Below are 19,083 nucleotides of genomic sequence, written 5' to 3'. Positions count from 1 at the left end.
ACATTTTTTTATCCTTTTATTATTAAATATAATCATTCAGAGAAATCTACTAATTAAATATTGTCCAAACATTGGTTGTGATTTAAACTGTGTAACAATACATATGTAAGAAATCAACTATTTCTATATAAAAAAAAAAAACTAGAAATCACACAAGTTACCTAGGTTTTTTTGGGGGGTTTTTTTGGGGTTTTTTTTTTTTTTTTTATAGAAAACAGTATTAAAGTAATTCTAGCGTTTTCAAATAAGCATTGCCCAAGCGATTGTATTGTGTTTCCAACGCACAAAGTGATTTATTTTAGCAGATGTAAAAAAGTTAACAGTTCAATACATGATTATAATATAATACAGTACAGTACAGCCAATACCAAAAGATACATACATACCGCGCTCGCTTTGCATGCGCTTTGCTGCGCTCCCACGGGTACCAGTGAACAGTAATTCACCCTTGAGTACTGTGGTTAGAGAATGACTGAAGCTAGTGGGAGCACAGCTATGATTATAAACATTCAGTGTTACAGAGAGAACAATGTAGATGACGTGGCTTGCTTCTATAGGTCCAGACTTCAGGAAGGTCCAGGGGGTTGCAGATCATAGGCTAGTTCAAACTAAAGAATCCAAAGGTGGGGGTCATCTCTCCAGGGGATGTGCTCCTTTCTTCCCGCCTGTCACTCACCGGACCGTGAGTGCCTCTACGCTGGTGCGTGGCTCCCTAGCCTTCCTGCCGGCACCTATCTTGAACCGCAGCCGTCCGCCATCCTGATGGACTGCGCATGCGCAGCACCCAAGAACTCTTGTGACTGTTGCTTTTAATCTAATTGGTTGATCAGGCAACTCTCCCTATTTAAGGCACCTGTGCTCATTACCTCATTGCCTGATCTTGAGTCTCATTCCCTGTGAGTCTCTGAAGGTGTCTCCTGTGTTCTACTAGTGTCTTCAGTTTCCTGCTGATTCCTGTTCTACTCATCGCTAGTTTCCATACCTGCTACAGTCTCCTGTTTCCTGCCTGTGTCCTCAGCTGGACTCTGATTACCGGATCTACTCACCTGTGGTTCCTACACTCGTCTCTGCCATTCAGCGTCTCTGCAGTCCCTGCATCTTCCTGTGGACAGACTGTTCTACTGAATAGCGGTATGCCTATCTGTTATTGACTTTCTATGTTTACTCTGCATATTCGCTAGGACAAGTTTCCACTCTCAGCAGCGGTATCCATACCCGCTATAGACTGTTATTGTTACGCTGCATATGTTTGGAATTAACCATACTACTCAGTTGTTATATGCATAATTGTGATTGACTATCCTTTATTGGCCTGTATATCTGTGCTGAGCAAGTCTCTACCAAGCAGCGCCACATACCGTTATAGACTTTGCTGGATACGCTGCATATCTATTGGGATCAAGTTCCTCTGTGCTCTCAGTGTCTGCATCCTATTATCCTTTGTATGCCTCCACTCATCGACACCTGTACACATCCTCACCTATTAAGCAGTGGTACAACTTGCTGTACGCAGACCACTGACTTCCCCGCTACCTACCTGCACCTGGACAAGTCTTCTCACCATAAGCAGTGGTACAACTTGCTGTACGCAGACCACTGACTTCCCTACTACCTCCCGCATCTGCTCACATCCATCCTGATCTCCGTGTTCAAATCTGCCTTTCCACTATATCAGCTAGTTGCTGACTCATTGACCAAAATTGCTGCAAGTCACTGACTTTCCTATTCTTTATTGGCATTCTCTCTCCATCTGCTGTGATATATGTTCCGCTAGTCACCCTGCTACCAGAGGACCGTTGTGTTAACTTCACTACTCTGGTAAGCCCAGTCATCTGGTGAATTCCTGGGCAAGACTCCTAGTGCCCGTGACACCGCCAAGACTCCAGTTACAACTAGTCCATTAGCATTTTATGGTCAGCATCATATTAAAGGTTTATTCCCTAACATCAATAACTAGCGTATGCAATGTGCGATCTCTTCGCCGAATGCACCGGACAGCTGCTGATGATTAGGGGATTAAAATTATATAAGACATGACACTTTTCCTATAACCTGAACCTAGAAAAATAACACTGAAGTGTACATATAATCATAATATATAAACTAATAATAAACTAAATACTATCTGCTCATAAATCCCTGTAGAATGGAATCAATATGAATATGAATTGTATAGATAACTAAATGTTGTAATGTGAGTGCGTATTTTACCATGCGATCGCAGTATGCCACGTGTAGCGTGGCATACTAAATGAAACAATATCAACCAATATACTTTCGTTCATCCAATTATACAACTTCGACAGTTCCACCCTTTGATAGTATAATTAACCTACACCTTAAAGATGTTATATGCAGGATCACGTTTCATTGCTATGTAATGCAAGTCCCCCTTGGTGTATGACCACGCTGTTTGTAGATCTAAACAAGTTATCATAAGAGAGAATCTTAATCCTCAAGACAATTTTTTCTTTTTCTATAAACCGTATACTTCTGGAGCTTGGAGATAACCTTTTTGTCTGCCCTTCAAGGGTACAATAAAACATGTAATACATTATTTGGAAGGGTACAATAGAACATGTATCAGTTATACAGAATACTCTACTACAGTTCTTCAAGTTTAACAGGTTCATCCGTTCAACGCATGTCTTTAAGCTCAGAATACATTTAACACTTCATCAATAGCATCATCCTATGTCTATCAATAATGTCATATACAATCTCCTTCAGTTTGCGTTAATGTACACGCTTCTAATAATGTCATCAGTTCTTTTCATCAACACTTGTGGGCGGGCTATTGTCTGTTCGTTCTTCCCAGTCTCCCAATACTCAGGTTTGTTTGTACATGAAACAGTGATCGGCTTGCAACATATTGGGAGACTCTAGACTAAGGGACCTAGGTGTCGTACTTTTCCCCTTGTGACCCCCCACCCATAATTCGGGTACCTCAAGAATATTTAGTGGAAAGAGAACAAGTCCTACTTGATATAATCACTGAAGCACGTGAGAGCACATTCAGCACTTTTATGGTCTACAACCTTACCCACCCAAGAATGATAATCACTCTCGCATTCGAATATTACTGGACTGGCATCGCTGGATGTACCTCTCTTCAACTATGGGGTCACCATACTTACGGACGTAATGCTACTCAGACAATAGCCCCTCGCACTTTCTCCAAGCTTTCCAAATTTTCCTTTACCCCTAAATTGAATAGAGTAATTGGCTCGACCGATTGTGCTACTAACATCTCCTTCATCCCAAACCCCTCAATATCATTACATGAACCAGCCTCTGTCACCTGCCAATAATTAAAAGAATTGACCGTCCTGAGAAGAGAATGAAATGAGAGAAACACAAAAAAGGAAAACCTACAACTTCATGCTGAACAACTGTCTTAGCCTTTGGCTCAGGTGCTACTAACTGCATTTGAGGCCTTCCAGAACAGATTCATGAGTGCACTTGGACCCTTCTTTGAGTGTTGGCCCCTCTGCAGTGGGTGAAATGGGCACCAGTGTGTCTCTGCTACCCTTGTAAAAAAAAATATGTCTTAACCCCAATAATGAGACTGTGTCTATGTATTTTCGTATCTCTATACAAGAGAAGAGAGAGAGAGAGAGAGGAAAAAAAAAAAGAGAGAGATACTAGCATAGATGTAAAGAATGAGAAAATAGGAGAGCAACGAATAATAGGAATGCAAAGTTTTGAATACAAGGGTTTCAAAACAAACAGACATGCAGAAAGGGAAATTTTACAGCAAAAAAATGACAGCTGGATTGGACTCTATAGGAAAATGGCTGTATTCATTTCACTAATCCCCTTTAGCTATTCGCTAAACTATGACCCCTCCCCATACTTAACTATGGTGTCTTACATCAACTGTGCAATCCAGTGTCGTCCGTCATTTGTTCATTAAGAACTCGGTATCACATTAACTACATACCTTTGCAACGGACTTCCTGACTTATGACAGAGAAATGTAAAAAAATTAACTCTTGATGACTCATCTGAGATAAATAAAACAATATTTTGGAGCAAAGTATGTACATACTTCATTTTTGGATAATGATTCTCAGCCAAACAAATTATCATGAGTCACTCCAGCCTAAAACAAAGAGTGTTCCAATGATCCATTGTTAAGTAGTCTTTCAAGAGTTATTTTCCTATTTCTATATCCCACCCCTTTAAGCACTAAGTCTATATTTCTTTTGTGTAGCCTTATCTGTGAGAGAGAAAATCAAGATAGTTATCTTAAAACAGCAAACGAAACAAACATTTCCATTCTTTACCATTGGCCAGCGATTAGGAAAGCAAGCATGTGACAACATAAAACAAACAAGCAAAATCAACAAAGTATTAATTTTAAATCAGTTTCTTTCTAAACCTGCACACTAATACTTTCCACAGATTAACCTTTACCTTGACTGGTTGTAGGACTACAGGTCTGACCTAACCTCTAGGGTTGGCTATAGTTCTCCCTCAAGGCATTGGCTGTTATGAGGTGAGCAGGCAACTGTTGAGAAGCCTCTGAGACATGTGTGCGCCATCTCTGTGGGTATCTGTGTGATTCCCCCTTAGATGGGCCAAGTCTCTTTGCTTCCGCTCTTGCAATTGTACAGTCCTTTGCTTGGTGTCCCGTTTTAGCGCATCTAAAACACTTCCTCAACTCATGTTGTTTCTTTTCCTCAAACCAGGTATTATTATGCTGTGGTTGTGTGTGTCGTTCCTCTAGTGTTTGGATACTCACCATCATTAACCTATCACTTAGTGTCTCTTTCTGTTTATTTATATTCTTATCATGTTCTATAGCTGACTCCCTGAGAGCATCTACAGTGATCCCTCTCCAGTTCGGTAATGAAGTTTGCACCCTTGTTTTCAAATTTTCTCTGAGACCATCCATTAAGACTGAAACAGCTACCTCCCTGTAGTGTACATCATCCTTTATGTCTGATAACCCAGTGTATTTGGCCATCGCTATCAGAGCTCTAGAAAAATAGTCTACTGCACTTTCACTATCCTGTTGTTTGATAGTGAAAATTTTACTCCAGTCCACTACCACAGGAAAGTATATGGCCAACTGAGAGATTATGCGTTTAATATTTTCCTGATTATCATCATCTGTTAAGGACTTCTCTTCCTCCAATATACAATCCTTAATAAACATTTGTATATCAGTATCGGGAGGAAGACAGGCCCTAAACACCACTCGCCAATCTTTATTAGTTGGCTCATGTGCATAACCTAAATCTCTAACAAATTTCTGACACTTGGCTAAATTTTTCCTAGGGTCTGGGAACTCAGACATAATTGCACGCAGTTCAGATCTAGTCCATGGACAATGCATTTCTACATGTCTTATGGGAACTACGCCATCTCTGTCCGCCTTCCCATTGGGAACTGCTATTGTGCGGACAGGATGCAAACCTACTAAATCACTACATACTGAACTAGTTGCTGGAATTGCTGTTGCAGTATAATGGAGGTCCCCCCTTCCATTAATCTCTACATTATTCTCACCAATTTCAGCCGCTGCCCCTGCTGGTGGAACTGTTCCTTTTCCTTGTCCAGGTGGTGCATCTTGCAGATTACTAGCATGGGCAGTGGCCGAAATGACGGCGGGTTCACCTTTTTCTCTTGATATCTTATCTTTAACGTAAATTATAGGATACAAGTTACTGATACAAATTTTTGGTATTGGCTGTACTTATCATCTCAATCGCATTTGGCTGCGAGGGCGTAAGTGCGCTCAGTTCTCCACGTTTCTCAACGCTCACTTCCGCTGTGCGCGCGCTTTTCGCCACGCCTACTTCTGCTGTGCACGTGTTGCCTTCAATTTGCCACAATTTTAAAACAATCATCATGTTTAATTCTTGTTTTTGTTGATTTAATCAACCGCACTTTATTTCTAACATTATTTAACACCTCCGACTCAAAACTACCTATGTTTGGGAAAGGTTTCACACACCCCCGGGTCATCTTGACCCATTTGTCGCAGTATGCCGTTGCATACGCACCATATTTATTAGGCATAACATACCTTGCCAAACTAACCGACCATTCATTAGGCAGCACAACATGAACTCTCTCTAGCGTTTGCTTCGCATTCATTTTGCAAACAACCTATTTCTCAACGCTACGCAAAAAGGGCCTTTTTACCTGTTCTCGTTTCAACCAGACCCTGCTAGAGATTAACCGTGGACAATTTAATCAGGCTACGCCACCTACCTCCTAACACAGAAGATTAAATGGCTATCAGCTCCTCGATAGCCTTGACTCTCCAGAAAAATCTGTTTTCACTGTATACCTTATATACTACTTATTCAAATCACGTACTTCTTCAATACACCGTATGCTACTCAAAATACCACATACTACCATAAAACCACACCATATGCTGCTTAAAATACCTTATATTACTTATTACACCGTATGCTACTCAAAATACCACATACTACTTGAACCCACACCATATACTGCTTAGAATACCGTATATTACTTATAACAACACTGTATGCTACATAAAATACCACATACTACTTAAAATAACACCGCATGCTACTCAAAATGCCGCACACTACTTAAAACAACACCCCACCATATACTACATAGAATACCGTATATTACTTACAATCAACACCGTATGCTACTCAAAATACCACATACTACTTAAAATAGTGTTCTTATTTCAAACACAACCTTGCCCGTCCAGTCCACCTCGTCAGGCAGCGACCGATATCCCTGTCTTTTCAATAGTAAATCACCTCTTTGTCTGTCTCTTTTTCAACTGTATACAAATTCTTCTCTTATCTTTATGCATACCATTCACATACAACCTTTTGTTTTCTGCACAGAAAATAGATTTCCCAAACAATGGTAATATTTGAGAGGTTTTAACAAGTGATTATACTATACATATATAACAGACTATGAACATGATTGTTTAAACACGTGGTAACAATACCGGAAGTTCATACACGCTAAACAGGAAGTACACATACGCTATGCAATGCAATACCTTTTAAAATGCAAAACGACAATAAAAAGAAACATTTTTCTTTCTTGTCCCTAGATTCAAGTTAGCATTCCTTCAGATTATGCAACAATGGACATTCGGTTTCTCAACACAGAATGGACAACAGGTTTTGAGCTACGCTCCTACGGGTACCAGTGAACAGTAGTTCACCCTTGAATACTGTGGTCAGAGAATGACTGAAGCTAGTGGGAGCACAGCTATGATTATATACATACAGTGTTACAGAGAGAACAATGTAGATGATGTGGCTTGCTTATATAGGTCCAGACTTCAGGAAGGTCCAGGGGGTTGCAGATCATAGGCTAGTTCAAACTAAAGAATCCAAAGGTGGGGGTCATCTCGCCAGGGGATGTGCTCCTTTCTTCCCGCCAAGACTCCAGTTCCAACTATTTCATTAGCATTTTATGGTCAGCATCATACTAAAGGTTTATACCCTAACATGAATAACTAGCGTATGCAATGTGCGATCTCTTCGCCGAATGCACCAGACAGCTGCTGATGATTAGGGGAATAAAATGATTTAAGACATGACACTTTCCCTATAACCTGAACCTAAAATAACACTGAAGTGTACATATAATCCTAGTATATAAACTAATAATAAACTAAATACTATCTGCTCAATCCCTGTAGAATGGAATCAATATGAATATCAATTATATAGATAACTAAATGTTGTAATGTGAGTGTGTGCGTGCGTATTTTACAGTGCGATCACAGTACGCCACATCTAATACTAAATACTAAATGCAATCGCACAATGAAACAATATCAACCAATATACCTTCGTTCATCCAATCAGGCCCGGCGCTCCCATTAGGGAGCTCAGCAGGGCGCCTCAAAATAAAAAAAAATGACTATGGTCATTTAAAACTGCAGAAATCCACGGGGAGGAGAGGGGGGAAGGGGCTATGAATCTTACCTGCATGAAGTTGTTCCTCTCTGCTCTGTCTCCTCCCCTCCGCGCACTGACAGTGACAGGCCATGATGATGACATCATCACGGCCCGACAGTGTCTGTGAGGGGAGGGGAGAAGACAGAGCAGAGAGGAGCAGCTTCATGCAGGTAAGATAAAGAAAGACATGGGGAGGGGAGCTGAGGGGAGGGAAGCGCAGCGCCAATTTAGACAGGGTACCCACAGCGGGGGGCGCCGATTTTTAAGGGGGGGGGGCACCGATTTTCACACTGTGCCTAGGGCGACAAGGACCCTAGCACCGGCGCTGCATCCAATTATACGACTTTGACAACAGTAATGCATTTTCTGCAACAAAATGACTGATGGGCACAAAATATGGTTTTCCATTGTAAGATAAGCAGATATATTACCACAAAGAAACAAAAACACTTTCAGATGTAACAAATAAAAACGTAAGGAACGTTCATCGCAACACTATATTTGGGGTTTATTTAGTAGAATACAGGTTTTATTTGAAGTAGGGAAATTAAAAAAAGCAATTGAAAAATTCCGATCTTGGAACATATATGAAGCATTTTGCATACAGTGGATAATCATAGTATCATGAGACATTTCTTTAAACTCCACCACTTCAAACCAGCAAGTCTTAGATTTAAAACAATTTAGCATGTTAACTTGGATCCAAAGGGAGTGGATCAGTTTCTTAAAGATGAACGTCATTAGCTTGTTATCAATCTATTTTTTATAGAAATATTTTTATAATAGATTTTACTATATAAAAATTGATTTTTAATAAATATTTTTTATTATTCAATTTTATATTATCTCTATATTTTTGTTGTCATGATTATTATTAATATTATTTTTACAAGGTAGAAACTGTATCTTGTGTGGAAGAAATATCAATTAAAAGATTTGTATGTGTATATATACACATATATATTTATATATGTTTAATGTACTATAAAAAACTAAATGTTTTATTATAACAACTGTATACTTAGAAATGTTGTATCAGTCTAATTAATTAGTGTGCTAACCTTATGTGTAACTTCTTATATTATGGATGAAGCAATTATGTTATGTATAGTATCTCCTGATATATGTTAATCAGGTCATAATATTCTATTTATATGCATTGTAAACTCAGATTTAACTATATTGATCATTTGTTATGTGAATTTGATCTGTAAAACATCATTGCCGATAATCTGCGTAATAAAATATTATGATTTTGCTGTGTTTATCAAGTCCTGTGATACTGTGTAAGTCAATTGGTTTTCTAAGGCTGAAATAAATTACACACACATTGAAGCTGATTGACCAGGGAAATGCTTTTTGTGTCCCATTGGATAGCAATTATTATACAGGAGACAGGGTAAAAATATGATATGACTCTATTATATGTATTTTAAAAGGGTAAAAATAAAGAAGAAGAATCACATTATTACTATTATTATCTGGGGAGATAATCACTGAATGCATATTATTATTATTATTATTATTATTATTATTATTATTATTATTAATAACCATTATTTATAAGCTGCCTCAAGTTATCCGCAGGGCTGTGCATATTGCAAACAATAGACCTACAGGATAAACAGCGCAGAACAATAAACAAGTACTACTTAGACTCAAAGGCTCGAAACAAGACCAGAATCAGTGTAGCTGGAGCGGATGTAATAAGTATTGAGACAGGAGGGAAGAGGGCCCGCTTGTGAGAGCTTACATAATAAAGGAAGGGCAGACAGACAGGCACAGAGTCAGTGGAGGGGATCAGGCGCAAGTGGAGCACATACAGGGATAGGGGAGGAGGGCGGTAAGAAGAATAAGAATGGAGAAGGTTAGGAGGATGACTGGCTGGCTTTGAAGAACAGATGAGTTTTGAGTGCCTGTGTCAAGGTGCACATGTTAGGGGACAGTCAGATAGAGCAAGGGAGGTCATTCCAGTGGCGAGTGGCAGCCTGGGAGAAATCTTGAATTCTGGGATGGGATGAGGTGATCAGAGTGGAGGGGAGGTGATGGTCATTGGCCAAACACAGAGAACTGGTGAAAGTGTGAATTGAGAGCAGATTGAAGATGTATGAGGCATTGGGGTGGGAAAAGGGCCTTGTAGGTGAGGGTGAGGAGTTTTGAAACGGATTCTGTAGGGGAAGGGGAGCCAGTGAAGGCAAGACAGAGAGGGAAGCAGAGGAACAGAGGAAGAGTGTTTTGAAAGGAAAATAAGGCTTTCAGCCCCATTGAGTATAGAGTGAATGGGGGCAAGGTGGGAGTGGGGTAGGCTGGTGAGGAGGAGTTTACAATAATCAAGATGGTAAATGATGAGTGCGTAGATGATGGATTTGGTGGCATCCTGAGAAAGAAAGGGCTGGATGCGGGCATATTACCACATACATATTACCACTCCATCACACTATGTGCCCTTCATCACACTGTGCCCCCTTCAACAAAAAATGGGTTTGGATCTTTTTTTTTAAATTATATAATTAAAAAAAAATAGTAATAATAATTATACTCACAAATCAAGAACAATCCGATGGCTCAGGCTACTGCTTCTTCTATTCCCTGCACTGATAACAGTCTGTGGAAAATCCCAGATGTACAGATCACGCTGGCAATGCCCACGCTTCAATTAACCCCTCCACCCATTAGGGCTGGCAATTCAACAAACCAGGGCGCATATGTTATGAGTTATATGACTCATAACTAGGGGGCCTGCTGGTGTAAGGTCCCTATCGGAGATGTGCCTCACAGGGCGACTAACTCCTAATACCTCCGAATTTACCACGATCCGCGTGGATGACTGGATCCCACCTCGATCCCGGATTGGGTTTTCTCCGGACGCCCGCAAATAACACCTAAGAGGGAAAACACAGTTAAACCGAGTCTACCAAGTAAGGGCTGTCCGAGACTACGGCAAAGAACAAGGGCACAGTCAGTCCAAGCTCCTTGCCGCCTCCTCACTTTGTTCTTGCCAAGACGCGGGGAACTACAGGCACTGAAGGCCAAGACTAGTCCGAGGACTAATCCCGCCTCAAGTACCTCACACACCTGCCGGTGAGGGCCTAATCGAAAGGAGGAATCGAGCGTGATACTCACCGGGACACTCCCACTTCCGATCCGGTTCTCCTGCACCTTCCCGATTCCTGCGGATGACAAGAACACACAGCCTCCCACTACGCTATCCGTGAGACTAAGATGGCACCCACCAAACTGGACTGACTGCAACAGCGACCCGACCCTAACAACGTTCTAATGGTCGGCAACGCAACGAAGTCAAAACACTAGGACTAACTAGGTGTGGTGCACTAACAGAACTGCTCACTTACACGCTACGGGGAACACCAGCCGGTGTTCACAGCCTAAACCGGAGGGCGGTTCCTAACCCCCTCACCCAGGTCGTACCAAGAAGCTGCCTTCTTGCTATGGAGTCACACACAGGCCCTAAGGACGGGTTCTTTAAGCCCGGCTGAGGCTCAGTAGAACAGCACACTAACCCGCGGGCCGACTGCCGCACGGAACAGCCGATCGAACTGAACCGCCCGACTGCCTGTACTCGGGTATCTCACACGCGTCCCTACGTCCGGAACCACAGGTCCACCTGCACGGAACCGGCCTTGGGGACCCTTGATCAGAACCACGGCCGCCCCTGGAACTGCCTCAAGGTGTGCTGCACTGCCACCAACTCACTCAGCCACCCCCTCTGGGTACCAGTGTGACCCCGGGGACCTAAGGGACAGGAAAACTACGTGTGTTCTCCCCTGACTATGTGTATGCTGGTAACTACACTTGTCCCCACAGCACGGGTTAGCACAGGAAAACCACAGGAGCAAGAGCCTACCTTTAATGGGGGCCTGACGTCTTGCCCCTGGACACAGTTATATAGCACACCAAAATACTGTAATGTAAACTACACTCGCCACACAGACAGAATAAATACAGTATACAGTACTTTGCCCGCTACTTACCCGAACACACCGCTATTAGCCAACCAGCAGGTTGCTACAGCACCACAGGAGCCTCCGCTCTACTGTACCTCCTAACCACGTGTGCTCACCTCACACAGGACCGCGCCTACACTCCCAAGGCTCTCACGCCTCTACTACACACCACCAGGGCCTTATGCCCTACACACCATGGGTCCCTGCCCAGCTACACACAGAGCCTGGTGCTCTGATTAACGGGCCTCAGCCCCCTCTCTACCTCAGGGCTCTGAGCCCACTAACTAGGGCCTTGTGCCCTACTACCTAGGGGTCCTAGCCCCTGCCTAAGGCCTGTGGCCTCCCTAACTGACTGAGGGCCTTGTGCCCTTAATAGCCTACGGGCTACTAGCCCCTAACCAGGCCCTCTGGCCTTCCTATGGCCTCTAGGCCACTAACTATCTAAGGGCCTTGTGCCCTTGTACCTGGGCTCTCACGCCCCTGTCTAACTAATAGGGGCTTGTCCCCTTTATCATATATCCTAATGGCCTACTGGCCCACTAACTTCGTTGGGGCCTAGTGCCCAGGTCCCTGGGCCTTGTGCCCCTACTTCACAGTGCCACGGGCCTTGTGCCCGACTGTGCCCACGGGCCTAGTGCCCGACTTTATTTTGTGTGCTGCGGGCGTGGGCCCGGGAGAGGAGTTGCCTGGCAAGGCCTTACCTGGAGCTGTCTTCGGGGAGCTTCTCCTGGACTCCTTCCCCGCCTGCCGCTGCTTCTACGCTCTGCCGCCGGCTTCTGTTCTTGATCACGCCGGTCTTCAGGCAGCAGAGGCGCTCTTAGCCCTAACAAGGGCTCTCTGCCGCCACTGCTGGTCTCCGCTGGCTTCTCTTCTAGTCTTGATCCCGCAGCTCTCCGCGACACGTCCTCTTCTGGATCTCTCCGCCGACGGACTGGACATGGCGGCGCGCGTGCTGACTTAAATAGTCGGCGCCGCGCTAACGTCATCACGTAGCGTCGACGCGACGCCACGTGATGACATGGCGGGCCCGGATTGGTCCGTCGCCATTTTTCTTTTTGAAATGGCCGGGAGGTGAGCCCTGATTGGCTCACCGTCCCGGCTGAACGGAGGGAACCGCCGCCCGAGGGATGACGACGGCCCCGGCCAGGTAAGTCCTCCACATTTCCCCCGTCCCTGCCGACAAAACCCTGGTCCACACGAAATCCGGGTCAGTATAACGTCCTCCAGGCTGGCCCAAGTTCGGTCGCTGCGATCTTCTAGGTTGAAGCGGCGATGTCGGAAGGTCCAGGTCCACTGGAGTAGCATCCGGAGTAACAACGTCGTCGGCGGTCATTGGTGCCCACCAATCCACCCCCGTCGGGGCGGGTATAGGATCTGGCTCACTTCTCTCCTGGACGTCGGAAGGCAAATCCAGAAAACCACAGGGACGTAACATATTCCGATGTAGCACCCGCGGTCTTCCAGTCCCTTCCGCAGGAACCACCTCATACAAAGGAAGGTCAGGAGCCATGCGCCGTTGCACTACATGTGGCAACACTTCCCACCGATCGCTGAGTTTATTTCCCAGCCTCTTAACTCTTACCAGTACCCGCTGACCCACTACGAAGGGGGAAGCCGTGCTGTTGGTTGGCCCGTGATGGACTTTGGACCGTAGCTGCCCCCTAACCACGTCCCCGGCAATCTTCAGCTTCCTCTTCTGCTCGGTCACCCAGCCGCTGGGAGTCCATCTGTCCGCTTCTTCGGGGACGGACAACTCCAAATCACGCCACTCCCTTCCAGGCCGCCCAAACAAAAGGAAGTATGGGGTATAACCGGTGGTACTATGTACCCGGTTATTGTATACCCACACCAAGTCCTGCACGAACTCCGGCCAGCGGTTCTTTTGCCCAGCCTCCAGAGCCCCGAGCATTTGCAGCAAGGTCCGATTGAACCTTTCACAGGCGCCATTACCTTGAGGGTGATAAGGAGTGGTCCGGGACTTCTGTACCCCATAAGTGTCACACAGACCCTCCATGAGGCGTCCCTGAAAACAGGCTCCCTGATCCGAGTGAATCCGCTCCGGACACCCATATCTCCGAATGAAGTGCTCCACAATGGCGCGCGTAGCTGCTTCCGCAGTCTGGTTTCGTGTGGGCACAACGACGGTGAACTTTGTAAAGTGGTCGGTCATGACCAACGCGTAGCTATGACCACTACTTGACTCCCCAACCAGGACGTAATCAATCATAAGCAGCTCCAAGGGTCGCCCCGTCTGGATGGTTTGCACGGGCGCATGCTGCTCCCCAGCCTTACTTACCCCACATCGTGGACAGGCTCGGCAGACCTCTTCCGCCAACGCCTTGGCGCCAGGTACGCAGTACTGCCTGCGTAGCCATTGATGGGTCTTGGCCGCCCCGAGATGAGCGCCTTTTTCATGGGCTTCCAGTACCAAGTCCAGCGCCATGGACTCAGGCACCACCACCTGCCATACAGGACGGAGCTCTTGCTCCAGGTAGGCTCGGCGAACTAGCACCCCTTCCCTCACTGCCAGTTGATCCCATCTGTGCAATAGCCGTCGTCCGGCTATGGACAGTCGACGCCGTTCTTCCTTAGAGGGCCAATGTCCCTGTTGCTTCCATCGGCGGACACACCACAATGGAGCATCCTGAGCCTGCCGTTCGGCCCAATCTACGGTCGTCTTGGGCACACTCAGAGCACAAACAGGAGATGTCAACTGGGTCAGATCCGGGATCTCCTCCCCTTCTCTGTCCTCATCACTAGGCCCCTCCGGCCCTTGCAGGGGATAACGGGACAACGCATCCGCATTTCCATTAGCCTTTCCGGGTCGATACCGGATCTTATATCCGAACTTGGCCAACCGAGCCATCCAGCGCTGTTCCAGCGCCCCTAACTTGGCCGTGCCCAAGTAGGCCAAGGGATTGTGATCGGTCACTATGTCGAACTCAGCGCCGGTCAAGTATTCCGTGAACTTTTCGGTTACTGCCCAAACCACTGCTAGCAACTCCAGCTTAAAGGAACTGTAATTATCGGGGTTTCTTTCTGAATCCCGCAGGCTCCGGCTTCCGTAGGCAATGACCCGTTCTTTGCCGTCTTGGACTTGTGCTAGCACGGCCCCCAGGCCCTTGAGACTTCCATCAGTATACAGAACGAAGGGCTTTTCGAAGTCAGCGTACGCCAACAACGGAGCCGTCGTCAGGTCTTCTTTGAGCGTCGTGAACGCCTTTTCCTGAGCGTCTCCCCAGGCTATGGCTTGATTCTTAGCCGTAGTGGCAACGCCCCTCAATAATTCGTTTAGCGGGCCAGCCACCTTCGCGAAGTCTTTGATGAATCTCCGATAGTAGCCCACTAACCCCAGAAATGCTCTCAGTTCCGTCACCGTTCGAGGGATCTTCCAGTCCAACACCGCAGAAACCTTATCCGGAGTGGGGCTTACCCCATCCCGGGACACAATATGTCCCAGGTATTCCAACCGAGATTTCAGAAGATGACACTTTCGCGGCTTCAACTTCAGGCCGAACTTCTCCAAGCGCTGTAGGACGACGTCGAGTCGATCCAGATGTTCCTTGACCGTGGGAGCGAAGATGATGATATCATCCAAATAGATCAGAAGAGCGTCGAAGTTCAGGTTTCCCAGACATCTCTCCATTAACCGTTGGAAGGTGGCGGGAGCATTAGTGAGCCCAAAAGGCATCCTACAGAACTCAAACAGACCCATTGGTGTGATGAAGGCCGTCTTCTGCCGGTCCTCTGCCGCCACTGGTACTTGCCAGTATCCGCTGGCAAGATCCAGAGTGGAGAAATATCTCGCCTTCCCTAGCGCAGCTAGCGATTCCTCAATCCTGGGCAATGGATACGCGTCGCGGACAGTACAACTATTCAACCGCCGATAGTCCACACAGAACCTGATAGCGCCATCTTTCTTCCGTACTAAGACGATAGGAGCTGCCCACGGGCTCTTACTTTCGGTAATCACGTGGCTATCCAACATCTGCCTAATCATCAGCTTGACTTCTTAGTACAACTTGGGCGGGATTGGCCGATATCTCTCCCTAATGGGCAGACTGTCTCCGGTACGGATATTATGTTCCAGTTCCTCCGTGTACCCAAAATCCTCTTCACTTCGGGAGAACACTTTCTGTCTGGCCCACAATATCTGCTGTAAACGGGTAACATCCCGAGGCTCGATCCCTTCTAAGGAAACATCCATTTGTTCCAAAATGGTGTTACCGTTCCATTCGCGGGACAGGCTATAGTCACCCTCCACCTGGACCGCCAAGCCCCCTTGTTGTCCTGACGCGGGTTTGAGAAGTATCTGCCGGTCATCTCCAATCTGTTCTGCTTCTACGGCGATAACTCGAGCAACAGTCGTACCAGGACCCATCGTCTGAGTATGGTCCTGCACATTACATAACCGCACGGGTACCCTTCCTCGATGTACCCTGGCCAACGCACGGGCAACAAGAGGTCCTTCCGCCGTTTGTTCCGGACTGACCGGTTCCACCAACACCACTCTTCCCTCTAATCTCCGGTTTGTCCTCACCTCCATATATTGCAGCACCTCCTGACCAGGGGGTACTTCGACCGTCTGTCGATAGTTGGTCCGTAGGTAGCCAAGGAGCTCCAGTCCCGACTCAGTCGGTTCTTCATCACACCGTCGTACCATCCTCTGGAACACCTGCTGCACGGGCCAGGGTACGTCCAACTCTCTCCAGTATCGAGCCCCTTTGGCGTGGAATAAGGCCTGATCCAAATTCTGTAGGGCGTTCATCCCCAGGATCACCGGGCCATGACGAAGCTCTTTTCCACCAACCACCAGAATGCCCTTCTTTCCCAAGGTCTGTCCGCATACTTCAATTTCCAACCAGACTACTCCCACGACAGGGATGGGCAAATTGTTGGCGGCGGTCAGCTTAATCCACGTTTGGGCCCGGCTCTTCTGCAGGTGAGCGTAGTTTTCCAGGAAACACCGCTCCGACATAGTGGTCACCTGAGACCCCGTGTCCAGCAGGCACTGTTGTGGTTTACCCCCTAACGTGGCTACTACGGTAGGGCACTCCCCCACCAAATCAGCAGAGTTGGTGAAGTTGGGGTTTGCCCCCATCTCCCCCGCGGGTGGCCCCTTCACCGCGAGGGACTCTAGTTTAACGGTGCCTGGTTTGGAGGTTCGGGACAGTTACGGGCATAATGTCCCACGCGTTGGCATCTCCAGCAGCGAACGCCCGGTCTTGGGCCCTGCTGGGACCTGGGGGCGCTTCGCCGTTCCTCTATAGGTCCCCCTTCACCTCGGCGATCCCTCGGCCGACGGACTTCCTGCCGCAATTGGGCGACTTCTTCCTTCATGGCTAAGAGAGCTTCCTTTAGATCTTTCACACAACTCTCCAACGGTTGGGCCTCTGCTTCGGCCGGGCTACTGGTGAGCAGGACCTGCTGGGGCGCTACCGCATAAGGCCCGTAGTGATCATCTCTGTCCCGGGACACAGCCTCCGCTTGTATTTCCTGGAACGCCAGGTGAGGTTGGTCCCGCACCTTGTCCAGTAGAATGTGCCGGAGCGGCACGTTCCAGAGCCCCAGGGCAAATTGGTCTCGCAGTAGCACATCCGAGTCTCCCATGGCGGCCGACCCCCGTGGGTCTCTCTTCCAGAGTTCTCCCGCCAATTCTAGGAGAGCGTTGCCAAACTGGGTCAGACTCTCGTCTTCTCTCTGCACACGCCCGAAGAACCTCTTCCTCAGGACTGCCGCAGAGGAGGTGTCACCGTACAATTCTCCCAAGATTTTGAAGATGGCGTCCAAGGTGTCCCTATCTGGTTTGGGTCGAAGAAGAACCGTCTTCCTGGCATCCCCTTCCAGGGCGTTCAGAGCCAGCTCCACCTTCATGGCACCGGTGATATGATACAACCGGGCAGTGCCATGCAGCCGTTCCTGCCAGTCGGCGAAAGCAAGATTCTTTCCATCGAACTTCGGCAGGTGGGACAACGCGGCACCCACAGCCATCACATTAGGCGGGTTGCGCTCGGGGGGAGGCGTGGTTGGTCGTGAATCCGTCATCACGAACGCGGATCCTGCCGACTACGCCAAAATGTAAGGTCCCTATCGGAGATGTGCCTCACAGGGCGACTAACTCCTAATACCTCCGAATTTACCACGATCCGCGTGGATGACTGGATCCCACCTCGATCCCGGATTGGGTTTTCTCCGGACGCCCGCAAATAACACCTAAGAGGGAAAACACAGTTAAACCGAGTCTACCAAGTAAGGGCTGTCCGAGACTACGGCAAAGAACAAGGGCACAGTCAGTCCAAGCTCCTTGCCGCCTCCTCACTTTGTCCTTGCCAAGACGCGGGGAACTACAGGCACTGAAGGCCAAGACTAGTCCGAGGACTAATCCCGCCTCAAGTACCTCACACACCTGCCGGTGAGGGCCTAATCGAAAGGAGGAATCGAGCGTGATACTCACCGGGACACTCCCACTTCCGATCCGGTTCTCCTGCACCTTCCCGATTCCTGCGGATGACAAGAACACACAGCCTCCCACTACGCTATCCGTGAGACTAAGATGGCACCCACCAAACTGGACTGACTGCAACAGCGACCCGACCCTAACAACGTTCTAATGGTCGGCAACGCAACGAAGTCAAAACACTAGGACTAACTAGGTGTGGTGCACTAACAGAACTGCTCACTTACACGCTACGGGGAACACCAGCCGGTGTTCACAGCCTAAACCGGAGGGCGGTTCCTAACCCCCTCACCCAGGTCGTACCAAGAAGCTGCCTTCTTGCTATGGAGTCACACACAGGCCCTAAGGACGGGTTCTTTAAGCCCGGCTGAGGCTCAGTAGAACAGCACACTAACCTGCGGGCCGACTGCCGCACGGAACAGCCGATCGAACTGAACCGCCCGACTGCCTGTACTCGGGTATCTCACACGTGTCCCTACGTCCGGAACCACAGGTCCACCTGCACGGAACCGGCCTTGGGGACCCTTGATCAGAACCACGGCCGCCCCTGGAACTGCCTCAAGGTGTGCTGCACTGCCACCAACTCACTCAGCCACCCCCTCTGGGTACCAGTGTGACCCCGGGGACCTAAGGGACAGGAAAACTACGTGTGTTCTCCCCTGACTATGTGTATGCTGGTAACTACACTTGTCCCCACAGCACGGGTTAGCACAGGAAAACCACAGGAACAAGA

The sequence above is a fragment of the Mixophyes fleayi genome, chromosome 4 (assembly GCF_038048845.1).
Source record: "Mixophyes fleayi isolate aMixFle1 chromosome 4, aMixFle1.hap1, whole genome shotgun sequence".
NCBI lineage: Eukaryota > Metazoa > Chordata > Amphibia > Anura > Limnodynastidae > Mixophyes > Mixophyes fleayi.
Note: the sequence above shows the minus strand (reverse complement) of the source record.